The sequence below is a fragment of the Vipera berus genome (assembly GCF_964194415.1).
Source record: "Vipera berus genome assembly, chromosome: 4".
Lineage (NCBI taxonomy): Eukaryota > Metazoa > Chordata > Lepidosauria > Squamata > Viperidae > Vipera > Vipera berus.
In genome coordinates, this window is record NC_138206.1 from 66,498,575 (window position 1) to 66,517,125 (window position 18,551).

Below are 18,551 nucleotides of genomic sequence, written 5' to 3' on the forward strand. Positions count from 1 at the left end.
AAGCAAAGTCAATGGGGAAGCCAGATTCACTTAACAACTGTGTTAAAATAAGATAGATAAGATAACTTTTATTGTCATTTTTTTACTGTGTGCACAATGGCACACATCAAAAATGAAATTTAGTTGCCCGCTCTCAAAGTGAAACATTTACATAACACTCACCTAAATATACTATATACAACATATGTATAGTCCCACACCCCTACATATACATAACAAATAAATATTAAACACTGCCCATCTTGAATATATAACAGAAGGAGGAAGCTTGACAGTTCACAAGGTTAATGCTGTATGGAATGAAACTATGGCTGAATCTGGATGTTCTGCTATGGATACCACGAAGCCTCCTCCCAGGAGGTAACAAGGAAAACAGGTCGTGAAGAGGATGTGTAGTGTCCCAGACAATCTTACAGACCCTGCTTAAGCAAAGCTTCTGCGCTATGTCCTGGATGGAGGGGAGGGAACTGCCAATGATCTTTTCGGCCATCCTCACCACTCTCTGCACTGCCTACCTGTCTGAAGCAGTGTTGCTTCCAAACCAGACTGTGATGCTGTATGACAGGATGCAACAACTGTAGTGATTCACTTAACAACTGTGGCAAGAAATATTGTAAAATGGGGCAAAACTCACTTAACAACTGTCTCATTCAGCAAAAGAAATGGGGTCAATCGTAGTCGTATGTCAAAGAGTGTAATGAAAGTCATTTTGAATGTGATATTTTCACAGAAGCAAATCCAGAGAATTCATTAGGTCTTACTCCCCGGCAAGCAGGTGTAATTTCAGCATTAATTATTTCACATCAAAGCTAGTACAAGGCACTCCACATGGAACTCCCTTTACCAAGTGCTTAAATTTTAGTCAGTCCCAAATGCCAGAGCCAAATTAACTGAAGCTCCTCATGAGCTATTTTTTAAAAAACAGTTTCCCTGCCTTTCAGTCTGATTCTGTCCAGAATTCAAAGATTTACAACTAATGACCTTTAAAACCTCTTACAACTAGAGGTTGTATGTTGCATGACATCACGTGATGTCGCGAGTTTGACATGTCTGAACTAGAGACTCCAATAAACATACCAGACTAAGATAGGCCCATTCTATCCCTAACATACTTTGCAGTATAGCAGTTAGGTCTAATCAAAATGTTCAACTTCAAGCCAGATGAAGATATAATGCATCACTTTTAGTAGAATAGATATCAGAGTAGCACAATTCATAGAAACAAGATGCACAGGATTATAAATGAACAACCTCTTTTCAAACTGTTGAACAGCCACGTTCAGACAGAATTGGGAGTGACAGGAGCCCTGAAAAAGTCATGATTGCTTTGGTATTTTGACAAGGGGTGCTCCATATGTGCTCCTGCATATCTCAGCAGACATCATGCAAAATATTTACACAGCCTTAGGGAGACTGGAAAGTTATTTGGGGCAACAAATTTATTGTACCAGAGAGACAAATTCAGAGGTTGTTTGTTTTAACTTAACTTCAGAAACAGTAATTAGAAGAAAAGAAGAGATTTTAAAATAAATAGTCATGATATTTTAATCATACTTGTAATTCTAATTTCATTTCAGATAAACCAAGTGTGTATCTGACAGTTTTCCTGTGTTAAAGCTCAATCTTGCAAGTCTTTTTTAAAGAAAAAAAGATCATGACTTTAAGTTCTGTACGGTTGATGTTAGCAGTGCCCTGATATTGCAAACAAGAGGGAATTTGTTGTCATTATCCAAGTAAGGGGGACAAACAAAGGCAAATGAGATTTATCATTGTAAGTATTATTCTTTAGTCTCTGTTGTACTGGAGAAGACCGCTCATCTATTTCTTCAGTTTCATTTTAGACTTCAATGTACAGTACAAATGACAGAGAATATGAAAGAACTAAGCAGTGCTAAATAACAATGAAAAGAAACAAGGAGTAACAAAGGCAGTTAGAAGAGAAGCAATGTCATTTCTTTTCTCTCATTCACAAAATTACATTGGTTTGAACTACCTCAATCTTGTGAGGCACTCGTATTTTTATATACTTTATAGTGTTATAATCCTCCATTTGTCTCCTGCTCCATCCAATAAAAAATTAATCAGCTATGCATACAAAAATATATATTGATGGGCTGAACATTTTGAAAATCAAGGCTCCTTATGGAAATCATAAGGTTTTACTATAATTTTTCGGGCGGGGGGACTTGTCTTATTTGTTACTTTAATGCCTTGTGAACTGAGGAAAATTTCTGGAAAAGGGCAAGCACAATTGCTTTTAAAGGTAGCATTGTGTTCCTTGTTTTATATGAGCTGCTCCATCAGTTAACATTATTTTAATACATAGTTCTTGTAATATCGTCTGTAGTTGTAGAAGAATGGAGGCCAGCATACAGCCATTATTAAACTGTCTCTCTAAATTTTAGCATACTGTTGATATGACACAGGAAGGCTATTATGCTATTGGTCTAATATGAAATTAGTGAGAAAGCTTCAACGTTGATTGAGAGGTTGTTGCTCAAATATGCCCTTTTAAAATAGAAAGAAGCTTAATTTTCAGTTTTCATCATCTCTTTGTTTTCTGTTTTTGAAAGGAATCTCTAAACGCTAAGTTCACATCTGTACGTTCCATCAAGGATGTCTAAAATTGTTGTCACAAGGCAATTCTGAATAGTCATTCTAGGCTGCCATCAATACCTAACTACCTGTTCTGAGCATGCTAATGCTCCCTTTATCCAAAATGATTGCCAGTCTACAATGAAATCAAAATTATTTTTATCATTTCTGCTAATGTCAGAGGGGTTGTTTTAAGATTCTTGTTTTTTAACTCCAGATTTCTTCCTTTACTCAACTATAGCACATACATTTAATAAATAAATAAATATAGGCAATCCTCAACTTATAACCATTCACTTAATGACCATTCAAAGTTACAACAGCCCACTGGAAAAAGTGACATGACAGTTTTCACACTTATGACCAGTGGTTTTTTTTGTAAAAGAAAAAGGTGCCAGAACTCACACATGTCATACAACCCACCTTGCCTACCCTACAAGGTTCCATCCAAAAAAGGTGCCGGAACTCCGTTCTGAGCGTTCTATGAGAAAAAAAGCCCTGATTATGACCATTGCAGCATTCCTATGGTCATGTGATCAAAATAACTTAACAACTGCAGTGATTCACTTAACAACTGTGGCAAGAAATGTCATAAAGTGCAGGCAAAATTCACTTGTCTTGCTTAGCAATGGAAATTTTGGACTCAATTGTGGTCATAAGTCAGAGCCTTTTGCTGTTGCTTCCCCCATCTCCAAAACAGCAGAGGGGGACTGAGTAAGGTCCATCCTCCGTAGCATGGCAGCCTGGCTCGGGAGGGGAGTGAAAGGGAAGAGGTGAGCGGGTATCTGGGTCTTTGAACTGGTGGGGGGAGATCACTGAATGGGGAGTGGCCTGGGTGCAGGGGCTGTAAAGTAAGCAGGTGCGGATCGCATGGGGGAGCTCTATTCCCCACCCCTGCCCTAGCTTGGTTTTTACGTATGCACCTCTTAAAGAGTTCTGTGATTTCAGAGACCACCAGTCATTAAATTATTTGAATCCCACCACTGGCCGTTATGAATTAAGAACATAAAAACAGCACTGCTGGATGAGGCCCATTTAATCCAGCATTGTCTTTTCACAATAGTTGGGGTGCTCCCGCACAGATAAGAGGCATCTCTCTTCCACCACAATTTTCCTGGCATTTTTTATGTGAAAGTCTGCTTAGCACTAACTGCACTTAATAGACTTATCCTCCATGATTTTGTCTAATTCCCTTTTAAACCCATCCGAGTGAGTTGCAATTATTGCATCTTGTGGTAATTAATCTTACAGGTTAATTATGCAGTTTGTGAAGAAGGGTGCCCTTTGCCTGTTGTAAATATTTTTCTAATCTCATTGACTGGCCTCTGATTCTAATGTTTAGGTGGGGGGGGGGAGACTTTATCTGTTTTCCATTTTTTTCCATACAAAAATTTCAACATTTTGGCCTTTTCTCATAGTGAAAGTGTTAGAGCTTCCTGAATACTTTCATCACCCTCTTCGACACTGTTCCAACTCTGTTATTTCCTATTTCAGGCATGACAATCAAAGAACTATATGCATTTTATTCAAGAATATTTCTTTCATAAGAAATTTGATCCAAAGCTTTTCAGTATTCCAAGTATAAAATATTAACAGGCCTAGGGTCATTTCCATCCATGGAATCCTTCACTCTGTAAGCCTATAGATGGAAGCGATCCTAGACCTGTTAAAGAGTAGTAAAGCAAGATTTCCTTCTGCAGAATCCATGTGTGTTTCCCTTAAGCAAGGCTTGTTCCTTTATATGTTTAATATTTAGTTTCTTTGATCACTGTACCTAGTTGTCTGGAATTCAGCTTATTGGCCTGTAATTCCTCACAATTTTCCAGGACAAATATGACATTGGCTATCTTCCTGTCTGCTGACACAGCCTCACTTAGATGGCAAGTACTATTGTTAGGTGATAATTTCACATTTGTAATAATATATATATTATCTGTATCATATAGGTATCATCAAACTTTATTCTTTACCTCAGTTTATTTTGGTTATTCCAAATCTACCTCTACTTTCAGCAGGCATCATTTGGCTTACATGAAGAAATATGTTTAAACATTTAAAATAATTCCTGATTTTTATCATAAAATTGATTCCATATGTGCTACTGTCAGACAAATTCTTGATACAGAAAACTGCAGCTGCTGTATTTAAATTGTGTCTTTGGATGTTAAAGTACACTATTCCTAAAATAATGGATTTTATATTGGATCTTAATATTATAAGATCAAACCAGGGGAAAGAGCCACTTACAAAATAGCTCTGTTTCCTTTTGCATTTGCTAATACTGTATATCTGAACGCTCCAGTGAATTGGCTTTAGCACGTTAAATTTTCAAAGAAATTAATGTAGCCTTGAGTCCTTATTTTGTAACATATTTTTTAAATTAATTCTTCTTTTGAAGCTTTACTTCTTACTGCAGTCTCATGGCAATTGAAAAAGCTTCACATAAACTGAAAATTAGAAGAAAAACTTCAAATAAGGGAACTTTGGTCCTTTAAATTTCAAATATTCTGATATGCAACTTTGAATCTAATACGCAAAATAAAACTTCATTATCCAGCAAAACTCACACTTTTCCAAATGTTTCAAGACAGTTATCAACAGTTTATCAAGATAGGCATTTCAACATTAATTGAAGAAAACACACATTTCAGAATGTTTTGATATGTTTTATCTTTATAGTGGTTAGAGATGTCTGGCTTTTTCTTTCTCGATATTTATATCTGGGATCATGTTAATTGCAGAAGTGAAAAAACTGTCAGTTCCAGAATTCTAGTGTTCTCCTTCAATTCTTCGCTAAATGTAGAACTTCCTGCTATCACCCATCCCAGTATCTGATTATCAAGAATGTATTATGTCAATTAAGTATGTAGTACTTGCTAGCATGTTCTAGTTTTTTCTTTTAGGAGATTCATTTCCAGTTTGAGCTAGAACATAAGAATAGGTAGCTAGAATAGGCCCAACATAGTTAAGTACTTTGTTTCTCACAGTGGCCATCCAGCTGTCTCTGAGTGCTCACAGGAGTATATTGAGATATACCTACTACCTGTCTTTGTTCCCTTGGAACTGGTTTTTGGAATCTAGATTAATAGGCTTTGATAGACCTGTCCCCTGCTGTGGTAGTGTCCACTAAAACAAAGAGACACACTTGGTTGAAGCAAATTCATGGCGCTAAGGGCACTACTTGATTACTTTAATCAGGAATTAGTGGGAGAGTGGCCTATTTCTGATTCTATTACTGTACATCTCTCAGCTACCTTCAGTACTATTGGCCATTGTATCTTTCTGAGTTAGGGGTACTGTGCTTTACTGTACCATACCCTCCTCAGCGGGAATCTCCAATTTCCATTATTAGCACATTACACTTATCCTGCAGAACCTGCATTGACTACCTGTAGGTTTCCAAATGCAATTCACAGTTCTGGGTTTGATCTATAAAGTCCTCATATATATGACTTGGCATTACAATATCTTCAGAACAACCTTTATTGCTGTGTATTGCCTGAAAACCCAGAGATGGCAGACCACAGGCTAAAAATGTACCATTGCCTTGTGGTGCAGAGAAATCCATGGATTGCGAGAGACCGAAATTTGGAGTCTCATTGCAGACATTGGAAACAAAAACCCAAATTTGGGAGGTTCAGAATCAAGGATCCCACCAAGATCTCCATTAGGAAGGTTAATGGAGGCTTGGGAGCAGGAGAAATTGCCCATTCAAGTAGGAATGACAAAGAAGCATGCATGCAGAGTGTGTAAAAAGTGGAGTCTGCTCAGTGACAAAGCTGGTAACCAAATTTGGCCAAACGGTGGTACTTTCGATTATAAAATTTTAAAAACACTCAGATCTAGACTAAAACCCTCCCATCTACCATATTTGTATTGCTGGGCAGAACTATCAAATCTGGAAGGTCCTAGAGCTGGAGAAAATTTATTTATTTATTTATTTATTTATTAGTTTTTATAAACCGCCCTTCTCCCGAGGAACTCGGGGCGGTGTACAGAGGAAGGAATGTATACAGAATTGAACAATAATAATAATAAAAAACAATAGTGAAAACAAACTGGGACCCCAATTAACGCTATCATGCCAGGCCGGACTGCTGGAACAGGAAAGTTTTTAAGTCGCGTCGGAAGGTACGGAGGTCGGGGGCCATCCGGATTTCGGTTGGTAAGCTGTTCCAGAGGGCTGGCGCACCCACTGAGAATGCCCTCCCCCTGGGGGCCACCAGCCAACATTCCTTGAGCGGTGGCACCCTGAGGAGGCCCTCTCTGTGGGAGCGCACAGGACGGTGGGGTGCTGACATTGGCAGAAGGTGCTCCCGTAGGTAGTCCGGACCCATGCCATGTAGGGCTTTGTATGTCATTGTTAGCACCTTGAACTTCACACGGAAGGCAACCGGAAGCCAGTGCAGCACACGGAGGAGAGGTGTGATATGGGAGTATCGGGAAGCTCCCAAGAGTGTCCGTGCCGCTGCACTTTGCACCAGTTGAAGCTTCCGAGTGGATCTCAAGGGCAGCCCCATGTAGAGAGCGTTACAATAGTCTAGGCGAGAGGTCACAAGGGCATGGGTGACTGTACGTAAGGAATCCAGGTCCAGATAAGGCCGTAGTTGGCGAACTAGTCGAACCCGGGAGAAGGCCCCCTTGGTCACAGCTCCTATGTGGTCTTCCAGGGAGAGCTGCGAGTCTAGGAGGACACCCAGGTTGCGGGCCCTATCGACAGGGGGTAGTAACTTGTCCCTGATGTTAAGAAATGGGACGTTCTGAATATCCTGGCTTGCCGGTACGTACAGCCATTCAGTCTTGTCCGGGTTCAGTTGAAGCCTGTTTCTCCCCATCCATGCTAAGTCCTTGCTGGATGTAGATAACCCACCCCCGAAAAACAAGCCTGAGGCCAAACTCATGGCCCTCTGTTGCAAAAGCCCATCCCAGGGTGAAGTAGGAGCCAGCTCAAATATGTCCTTACCCATACCCCTTTCTCCCCCTCCCATTTAGTTATCTGAAAGAAGGACACTCTGTCCTTTTGATTGGATCCCCAAACTGTTATAAAAAATCTCCCGTCCATCATTGACTGTCACAATCCTTCGTGGGGAGATATGAACCAACTGTTTCATATTTTCCCCTCGAATGACAAGATCTTAAAATTAGTTGAGAAAACCAAATAAATTGCAAATCAGCCAATTATTACCGCCCCAGGGCAGGTAGCCCCAGTGAGATTTGCCTGGCCCCTGATCCGCCCTGATTGGGATTATAATACAGCTACCCATTGGGACGAATATGGCAGGGCAAAAAAAGAGAACCTATTAGAAGTGCTAAATAAAATAGGGCGAAAGACTCTAAATATGCATTTGGTGTCTGTCATGCCACAGGGGCTCTTTGGAAACAACGAGGATTTCTAACTTCAGCAGGACACCCGATTGCCAATGCAGCTCTGGTCTCTAAATTATTGCAAGGCATCCAACTACCCTCAGCTGTAGCCATTATACATTGCTAAGCCCACAGAAGGGCTGACACCCAGGTAACAAGAGGTAACCAGTACGCAGATTACACAGCCAAGTGGGTTGCCACACAACCCATCCCCTCACCCACTATCGCCCCCTTAATAAAGGATTACCCAAAAATTCCCTATCAGGACTTCTTAGGACAGGAGGAAGCAAAGTCGTGGGCTGAGAAATATGGAGCAACCTTTGAGGCAGGGTTTTGCCAAGTCCCAGACAGGAGGCCCATTGCCCTCAACTACCTTCTGCAAGTCAAATGCCAACAGTTATACTCAAAGAGACATTGTGGGGTCCAGGCTATGGTAGATGCTACCAGATGGGTTATGCATCTAGAGTTTATAGTGAGGCAGCACAAGTAGCAAAAAGCTGTCAAACATGCCAGGGAAATAATGCCTCGTGAAAGGCAATTCATGAGGGAGGGAGACCATGGGCACAATGCCCCTTCAAAAAGCTACAACTGGACCTTTATATAGTTACCAAGGGGAAATAGTTTTCAATACACATTTGTATGAAGGGACCAGCTGACTTACTGGGTAGAGGCCTTCCCACCACACTTAAAACAGCCTGGCACTTACTAAAAGATATAGTGCTGAGGTTCAGGGTGCCTAGTGTCTTAGACATGGACTGAGGGAAACACTTTGTGTCACAGGTGATTACGCATGTGTTGCAAGCTCTAGGGACAACCCAGAAGCTTCATGTACCTTACCACCTGGCTTCGTTGGGTGGGGTAGAACTCCAGAGACCCTCCTAGCCAAACTTTGTCAGGAGACACACCTGTCTGGCCTCAGGTGCTACCCATTGCTCTATTCCATCTGAGAACCAAACCTAAACAAGACTTAGGCATCTCCCCTTTTGAATTACTCTTTGGCTGCCCCCCAGACACTTTGAAGGGTTTAAACCCCCACTCCCTTAGCCTAGAAAGAAGGGAGGTGGTCTTATCATCCAATCTTTCAGCTCTGCACCACCAGCTCCAGAGACTGTGGAAACACAGTGCCTTGACATAGACACTGCCACTCAAAGAAAATCTCCACCTCTTTGAGCCAGGAGACTGGGTCTGGATCAAGTCATTCTCCCAGAAATCCCTGCTGTCACCCAGGTGGAAAGGACTCTTCCAGATCCTCCTAACAACTCAAACAGCCATAAAGGTAGCAGAGAAGGATGCCTGGATCCACTGGACCTAAGTCAAGCCAGCAATTTTCAACCACAGCATTGAACCAGCCCCGAGGCCAAAGGTGCCACCCCTAAGACTGCAGAAGGACCCAGAGACAGATGAGTGAACATTAAGGACTCTATTTTGAGATTAGAGTCATGGGGAAGACTTGGGGGGGGAGATGGAAATGTTTTCTAGCATTGTACCTGATGTATTCTGTGACGCAGTTGATCAACTGGTATATGGAAACAAATATGTTTCCTGACAAGGGAAATATTTGGGAATATTTGGCAAAGGAAGTGTTAAATACCACAGAATTCTGCTTAAAAGGGGGAAGGTCGGTTAAGGAGATTTTGTCAACCTGCCTCATAGGTATAGCCACATATCCACAGGCCATCCAAAATTGCACTAGACTTGGGGATTTCCATTAACAGCTTCATATTCCACCATCTTTGACTGGGGACCCAACAAAAATTTTCAAGACGAAAGTGTTTTTGTTTTACACACTGTTATTGTAACTAGAGCAGACACATGGTTCAGAATGAAAGGTTGTGTAACTCCAAGGCTACCAGAATGCCAAAACCTGAATAACGCTGCCCTTTCCTGCAACCATATCAAGACAAGGGACCAGTGTTGTCCAAAGACTATATGCTGAAATGCACGGAACACTGTTACTTTCCCACCAAAGTGGTTCTGATTCATCTACTCGCTTTTGCATGCTTTCAAACTGCTAGGTGGGCAGGAGCTGGGGCAAGTAATGGAGCGTCTTCTGAATGACGCTTGGGTCTCAAATCCAGGCTGTCAGCTTTCAAACCCAGCATCCTTAACCACTGAGCCATCACACCACTTTATTTTATATCCTACCTTTATAGATATATCCTACCTTTCCACACTCATTGAAGGAAGTATGTAGAGCACTCTAGTTTTTCTCCTATAATGACAGTTCCCTGAGACGTGTTGAACTGAGACAGAATGATAGGCAAAATCATCAAGTGAACTTCCAGAGTTGAGGAACCTGGCTTTTCCCTGTCCTAGTCTGATAGTGTTGCCACTATAGCACACTGGCTACCATCCTACGTTGCCCTCTATTATCATGTGATGTTGGTGGAAATTTCCAACCTCCACCGTATCTAGTTTATGGGAGTACATTCTATCAGAGAAGCCAGTGAGATGATTAGTCTAACTCAGAAGAAACAAACTTTCCAAAAATAAATTCTGTGTTTATCTAACTTCAGTCTTTGGTTGTAAGAAAAATTTAAAGATCATAAGACAATCATTTGCAAAGGCATATTTCATTTATGTCACCTTGATATTTTGACTTAAGAGAATGAATTTTCCATTGGAAAACTATTTTGGACAACAGCAAAGTGTCTCTAAGTTCAGCCATAAGCACTCATCCTCTTCAATTCTAAATGAACTTTAATGGAGCTGCTCTCGTGCTATTAACATTCTTTGGAAGTCACCGAAATATTAGGAAGTACCTAACACATTCTGCATCACAGCAGGTGCATCACTCCTGGGTGTTCCAAACTTGCAAGGTCAGCCTGCAGAAGGAAGGTTAATGCCCTGTATTTTTTAGATATAGCTATTTGTGCAGATATAAATTGCTACATCATTCATGCACAAATTAGTACAATTTCTTCATACATTCATATATTTATGAACTAAAAGCAACGGCATTAAATTAATTAGCACATTTGTCTAATCTTACCTTATTTCTTCATACATCACACAGCATGATCAGAAAAAAATGGCTGGATTTTTTTTATTATTTGATGTGTCTATGTATGATTCACTCTGTCTGTCTTACAAATTGCAAAAGAATTCAGAGTAGTGTCAAAATGTATTTGACTGCTGATAAAATGCTTCCTTTTTAATGAGTTAGCTTAATCTCCAAGAGCTACATGTAATTAAGAATTAGCTCACATTGTGCTGCATCAAAAATTTAATCTGCCTTCCACATCCTAGAGATTACCAGATGTGTTGTGACTACAGCTCTAGGAAGACTATAACTCCCAGAATTCCTCACCAGCAGGGCTTTACAAACTGGGACTTCTGGAAGTTGAAGTCCAACACAACAGTAAGACTGCAAACTAAGGAAGGCTGATTTATAGGAAATTAATGAAGTTGCTGCTCCTTTCATCTGCTTCTTATTTTGTCTTCCAATGCTGAAAAAGAAAAGGTATCCAGAGGATTAGTTCTGCTCTTACTGACTTGTTTCTCCTTTCTGGAAAGAAGTAGGCACCATGACCTAGAGGCTGAGAAAGGCTGAGAGTAAGGAAGAGAAAGGTTAATTGAGGATCTCTTGCTGAAACCTGAAATTGATACACCACTGTCAGTATGCAAAATGTAAGCATACCTTCAGTTTGAACTGATGATATGAATAAAATGGAAAGATCTGGGCCAGAAATGTATAGAAATAGAAATTCAGGTTGTAATAAAAGCAAATGGAATGGAATGATACAAATTCATTAGAAATATTGTAACAAAGAATATAAAAGATAGGTGAGCATCAAGACGGTCAGATACAGGAAAGCTTTGTGGTCAAATAACTTTTATAAACTGTTCCAGGAAAAATAACATTCTTATCATAACTTGTAGACTAATCAATGGTTTATCGTACCAGTCTAATGAAATAAGATACAGAGTCAGGTCAAGATTGAGTTTAATTTCTTCTGTCAGATGCCACAGAAAACAGCAAAGCATTGTACCTGGACACAAGTTATGCTATGAGAAAGGTTTGCTTCTACGGTGTGTCTAGCACTCACTAAAAGATGTTCTAGTATCCTACAATATATGTTACATGCTTACAGATGATTGATCATACTAGCAGGAACCTGAATATTATTAATACCAGAATTTGGTACACTTTTTTCTATCCATCATTGTTACTATCTAGAATGAAAATATTCTCTGGTTATTATTATGTATTATCTTTCTCTGTCTATCTATATATCTTTCTGCCTGTTTATATATATCTAACTATCTCTCTATCTCTCATCTATCTATCCACTTATCCTGATATGCTACCACATTCCACAAAGATTCATGGCAAAATCAAATTAAAACCTCAAACAACAGAAAAATAATTCAATCAATAAATCATATTATGAAAAATATTTTTAAGTGAAATGACAGTTCCAACAGTATTGTTATAGCTAATATAAAGAGGCATCCCACAACCCATATTAATATGTATTTGTTCTTTAATGAACCACCAAGGGGTTTTTTTGTGTGTTCAGGTTTGCTACAAACTGGAAAAGAATATGAAAATATAAATTTCAGTTAAAAGCACTCTAGTTAATAAAATATTTATTCTGAAAAACTTTTTTTCCGTATATGGCATAAGAAAATTATAGCACAAATAATATTTGATTTGACTTGAATTGCTAGATAGCTCCAACCTAAAAAAATTAAGATGTTGTAATAAACATATTTGCCAGCAGAGGGCAGAACATACACATGTAAATTCTGCAAAGATCACACATATGAATATTTTAGTGCTTTAGAAGGGATCTGGTACTTCTAACAACTGTTTAATCTCTCATGGCAAAAGAATGACAACAAAACAACCTTCTACCATCATGGAAAACAATATGCTCTGAAAGTTGTTTAAAGCTCAAATGTAGGCTCTATTAGTTAATAACTGTTGCCAGCCTCCCAGTCCAAATTACTGTGGTCTTTTAAACTCTGTACCATATTACAAAGAAAGCCAAAAGAAAAATACCATAACAGTCTTACAAAAGGAGTACACCACACTTTCTAGGGGAAAAATTTACCTTGGCATGATGATTAAAATAAACACAGAATAAAAATTCTCACAAACGGGTTCATGTAAGCTCTTGACATGGGGAATTGGAATTTCCCAGTGCTATTAACACTTAGCAGTTGGAACCCTGTACCAGCCAAGAACAAGGGATTAAGGGGTATTTGTTTAAACTAATTTCAGCCTGTATACTGGGTCTATGGAGACTGGGGTTACTCTGCTGGAATTGTGCAACACTACTAATTGGTTACAAATTTAACAGTGGCAGAGTTCCCACAGGAGCATTGCTATGTATTCATTAACTGTACTTGCTCTACAGATCTATTTGTGGATTAAGCATTTGTGGCATGAGATGTCCTGGGCTGTTTCTGAACAGTTGGTTAGCGATATGCCATTGTATTAGTCTTCTCCATCCTGCAATTTATTACCAATGCATAAATAATAACTGAATGGAGTCCCATGAGATCATTTCAGGAACCAAACTATAATTGCATGTACTCATTGAGGTTGTTCACGTATGTCAGCAAGATTACAATGAAAGAAAAAGGACACCTCACCAGCATTGCATGTTGGTCTTCATGTTATTGATCTCTGGACAATATTCCATTGTCCTTCAGGAAACTAAAATGTCTCCATTTAGTTTAGTTTATTTATTTGTTTACTGAGATGAACATAATAAAAAGAATGTAGGGGCCTATTAGCTGTGCAGTCATACACATAAACAAACAAGACTAATGCACCTATTCAGCAGACTGAGACACACGTCCCAGAGAATGACAGCCATCCATCGATAACAACCTGCGTTCTTTCTCTCTTGAATCCCATTGCACCTCACGGATAGGTAGGTAGATGAGCAACAAAGGCACTTTGCACTTAAGAGGTAAACAAGGGGAAGGATATCAATGAAAGTAAGTTTAATCATAAGACAACAATCTAAAAAACACTAAAATAATAAATGTTAAATGAGAAGAAATTATTTACACATCCACATTTTGTTTCAGTTTGGATTAGGAACCTCTGTAAGCATTCTCTTCCTTCTTCTAGGATAAGGGTTGGAGAACGTTCATTTGATCTAATCTGCCAATCATGATGAAACTGCACCTGGCAGATGTTGCATTTATATCTGACAAGCTAATTGATTATAGACACACTAACTAAAAAATTAATCCAAACTGCCACCAGATTTCACTTCCTATTTAACAAAACAGCCAGACCCCTCAAAAGGGCAGCCCATTAAATGTAATTTCCTTGCTGGAGTAATCCATGATCTAAAACCGGATTACCTACGGCAACACCTGTGGCCGGCGTCAACTTCCCTCCGTCCAGTGCGCTCCCACAGAGAGGGCCTCCTCAGGGTGCCGCCGATCAAAGAATGCCGATTGGTGACCCCCAGGGGGAGAGCGTTCTCTGTGGGCGCGCCAGACCTTTGGAACCACTTACCGGTTGAGCTCCGGATGGCCCCCGACCTTCGCTCCTTCCGGCGCGATCTCAAAACATTCTTTTTCGAACAAGCTGGCCTGGTCTGACGGGATGGGGTTGGGTTTTTAAAACTAGTTTTAACTTTAATATGTATTGATTTTATGGGCATGATGTTTAATGATTTTTTAATTTTTGTATTCGATTTTTATTGTGTATTGCCCTGTTCACCGCCCTGAGTCCTTCGGGAGAAGGGCGGTATAGAAATCAAATTATTAAATTATTATTAAATTAAATTATTCAATAATATCATACTGGTTTGTTGGGATCCAGAACACACTATGTGATAATTTAGGGAACCCTTGTCAATGGCTTGGGAATTCTACCCTGCTCTATCCCATACTAGAATTTATGAGAAACCCACAGATTCCCTAATTCGCTGACATTTATTATATTCAACTCTCCTACTTATTTTATAAAACCAGATGGTTGTATCTCTTTTATAACTGGGGCACCATTAGTTTCAGTTCAGTTCAATACGTGACCTGATTTGTTTTTATTCTTCAAGTGCCAATAATTTTACTAGCATTTTCTACTCAACTGATGCTTCGTCCTATTTTATGCACTGCAAAGAGGTTTCAATCATATTTTTTACATTGTAAAACATCCTGTGGGCTTCAAACAGCCTGTTGGTGCTAATAGACATGCTAAGTGAATTAGGCTGAACCCAGTGGTGGGATTTAAATATGTGAACAACCGGTTCTCTGTGTGGATGCCGCTTCCGAAAGTGTATTCTGGGCCTGGGCAACAAAAAATTAGCTACCGGTTCTGCCGAAGTGGTGCAAACTGGCTGAATCCCACCCATTGGCTGAACCCTCATAATGCAGTACTCTTAAAACTTATCCCACCTTGCCATTCTGAATGATATCTTGGCTGACAGTATCACAAGAAATTGTGGAGTTTTGATGTGCAACATCCGAGCTTTATGAGTTTGTCATATTTTATATATTATCAATTGACTTGTAATTTTTGATTGAATTATAAGGACAATCTCATTTATAAAAGACAGCAATATATGGCAGTAGTTCAGAGCAACTAGAAGAAAATAATATGTGAAATTGGTATTTACTCATTGGTTTCAAATTGACTTTATTTTCCACTGTATGCTAGTCAATAATATCCTATGTTCTCATTATTGATATAATCTTATAAGTTTGTAAAGGTTTTCATGGATGAAAAAATACTGGCAACATTGCCTCCAAGCAAGTATTATTATCAAACACGAATGTATTTATAATAGTGCTAATCCCTACTTTTATTTTGAAACCAACAAGTACCCACTACAAATATTAAGAAAACTCAAGGTCTGCCTCAGTATTTCATCATTTGGCACCCACAAAATTATAACTGCAAGTTCCAGAATTCCAATTCACTTTAATGAACCTTTGAGGAAGTCCATTAGCAGCCTGATTTTTTTTTCAAGTTTTATTTCTAAAATATGCCCTAGTATCTTGCTCTATAACTAGAAAGGAACAACAGCGACAACAATAAAATGGATTCAACTGGCTATTTTTATTGTTTTGACTAATAAATATTAAGGCACCAGGATGATTGACAAGGCCTTGGGCATTAGATATGGAATATTTTATTTTATTTTAATTACATCTAATCAGAATGTTCTAATTTAATATAACTTGAATAATCTGGTTCCTTCCAGATATATTGAGTAGAACTGAGGCCAAACACATCTGGAAATCTCCAGTTGAGGTGAAATTAATCTCAATTTATTGAGATTTTGCTGTTCTGCAATGGCTTCCAAGGATTTCCACTGACCAGCTAAGGTTTTCACATGAACTACATTTCTGGTTATATCTAAATAAGCTTTCTTCAACCTGACATATTGCAAGTATAATCTTACTTTCCAGCCTATTTGTCAAGCTGTGACTTTGGGAAATGTGCTAATATTTCTTATCCTAAACTGAATATATGACTGCATGATCACATCTATACTTCTCCTAGATGATAATTTCCATTTTAACTCCCTGGCAAGGAATAATGAGTTTCATAAAGTACATAGATCTGATTTTTGTTTTTGTTGTTCAAATCAATGCTGAGTTCTTATTACATTACAATTCTCTTCATAGCACTGAGACCTCGGAGACTTCTCTCTTTTTTTGGTGGTGGTATGCAAAACAAAAAGGGGTGAGAACAAAAGAGTTACAACTATTCTATGCAAGGCAAAAGGAATAAAGAGAAAATCTGCCTGCCTAATGCATTCCCTCAGCACTTCTGGCTGTGCTGTAGCATCCAAGCGGTTCAGATAACAAGAACTGGGTCATATGCATTTGCAAGAGGACTTCTGACCTTTCCACCTGCTGCAGCACATTCCAGGCCAACTAGTATTTTGCTGCTGAGTTAGAAGCAGGGGCTGGAAAATCACAACAAAGCTTTTCCTGGGCCAGCTGTCTCAATATTCTTTGACAGCAGGAAAAAAAAAACTACTTGCCATATGATGTTCATCACGGCGCATCTTTCAAATCTACATCATTGGTTGAACCTTTGACTGCAGAACCCTTTGATATTGACTTACAGTGGCATTTTTAAATGTGATGACCTCATCTTTTCCCCTCTTAGCATTGTTCCTGCTGTTGTAACTTCATCAGTATTGTTTCTTGGAGGACATGCATAGTTCGCAATCCTTAAGATTATTAATGTTCTTAGTATTGCAACTATTGATTGTGTCAGATTTTAGAAAAAATGCTCAACCTGCACAGCCCCTCCTGTCAATGAAAATGTTTTCTAGTAATTGGCCCAAAATCAGCCACAAGACCTGGGTAGCAGATTTAATACTTTTTCTGATACAGTTGCAACGTTCAGGAATGAGACGGTACAGCAGTATTTATTTATGACAAAGTATTTATTTATTCATATAGCAGTATTTATTTATTTATCTGGGACACGGTGGCTCAGTGGGTTAGGACGCTGAGCTTGTCGATCAGAAGGTCAGCAGTTTGGCGGGGCGAATCCTGAGTGCCGCATAGCAGAGTGAGTGCCTGTTACTCGTCCCAGCTTCTGCCAACCTAGCAGTTCGAAAGCACGTAAAAATGCAAGTAGAAAAATAGGGACCACTACGGTGGGAAAGTAACAGCGTTCCGTGCGCCTTTGGCATCTAGTCATGCCGGCCACATGACCACAGAGACGTCCTCGGACAAGCGTTGGCTCTTCGGCTTTGAAACGGAGATGAGCACCGGCCCCTAGAGTCGGAAACGACTAGCACACACGTGCGGGGAAACCTTTACCTTTACCTATTTATTTATCTAGGCCACTCCATTCGGATTGGGTCAGTGATGGCAGAATGGATTTTGTGGATCAGGTACAGGCTTTTAATTCTTCTAGCCCCAACAGCAAACACTGAACTTTTAAAGCATAGCATGTAAACTAGAAATAAGACAAACCCTGCTCCTAGTCTTTACAAGCATTCAGTTTTGAAGGCAAAAAAGCCATTAGCATGGTAATTTCAGAAGCATATCAAAGTATAATCTTTGTAAATATAATTGCAGAACTATTCAATCACCACAAATGTTCTCCAATATATGTGCACTTCTGAGGGTTAAACTTAATATCAAGGTGACCACATATGGCGCACAATTATTTATCAGAGCCATTTCCAGCAAGCTTTTCTTTTAAATAAAAGTACAGATTAAAAACTAAGTGACAGACCACAAATGTAGGGGGGCAGACAACTGTGTTGTTATTGGTGGTAGAAATTGGGAAGATCCTTTGAGAGCTTGATAATCCAGAAATGATATCTAAAAATCTGAGAGTTTAAAAAGATTTATGCTCTTTGCTTAAGGAGCCTGCGGCACTCTAGATCTTGCTCTCTGGAGTTGCTGGGTTTACAATTTATCAATATCTGAAGCATTAAATATTTCTATGGAGATTCTCAATCATCCAGGTCATGGTTGTCCCAAGGGTGCTGTTTAAAAGGCAACTGGATTTTCTTGGGTTTTTTCCTTGAAAATGTTTCGCTTCTCATCCCAGAAGCTTCTTCAGTTCTGAAAAGAACTTCTTCAATTCAGTTTCTTGGATGAGAAGTGAAATGTTTTCAAGAAAAAAACCAAGAAAGTCC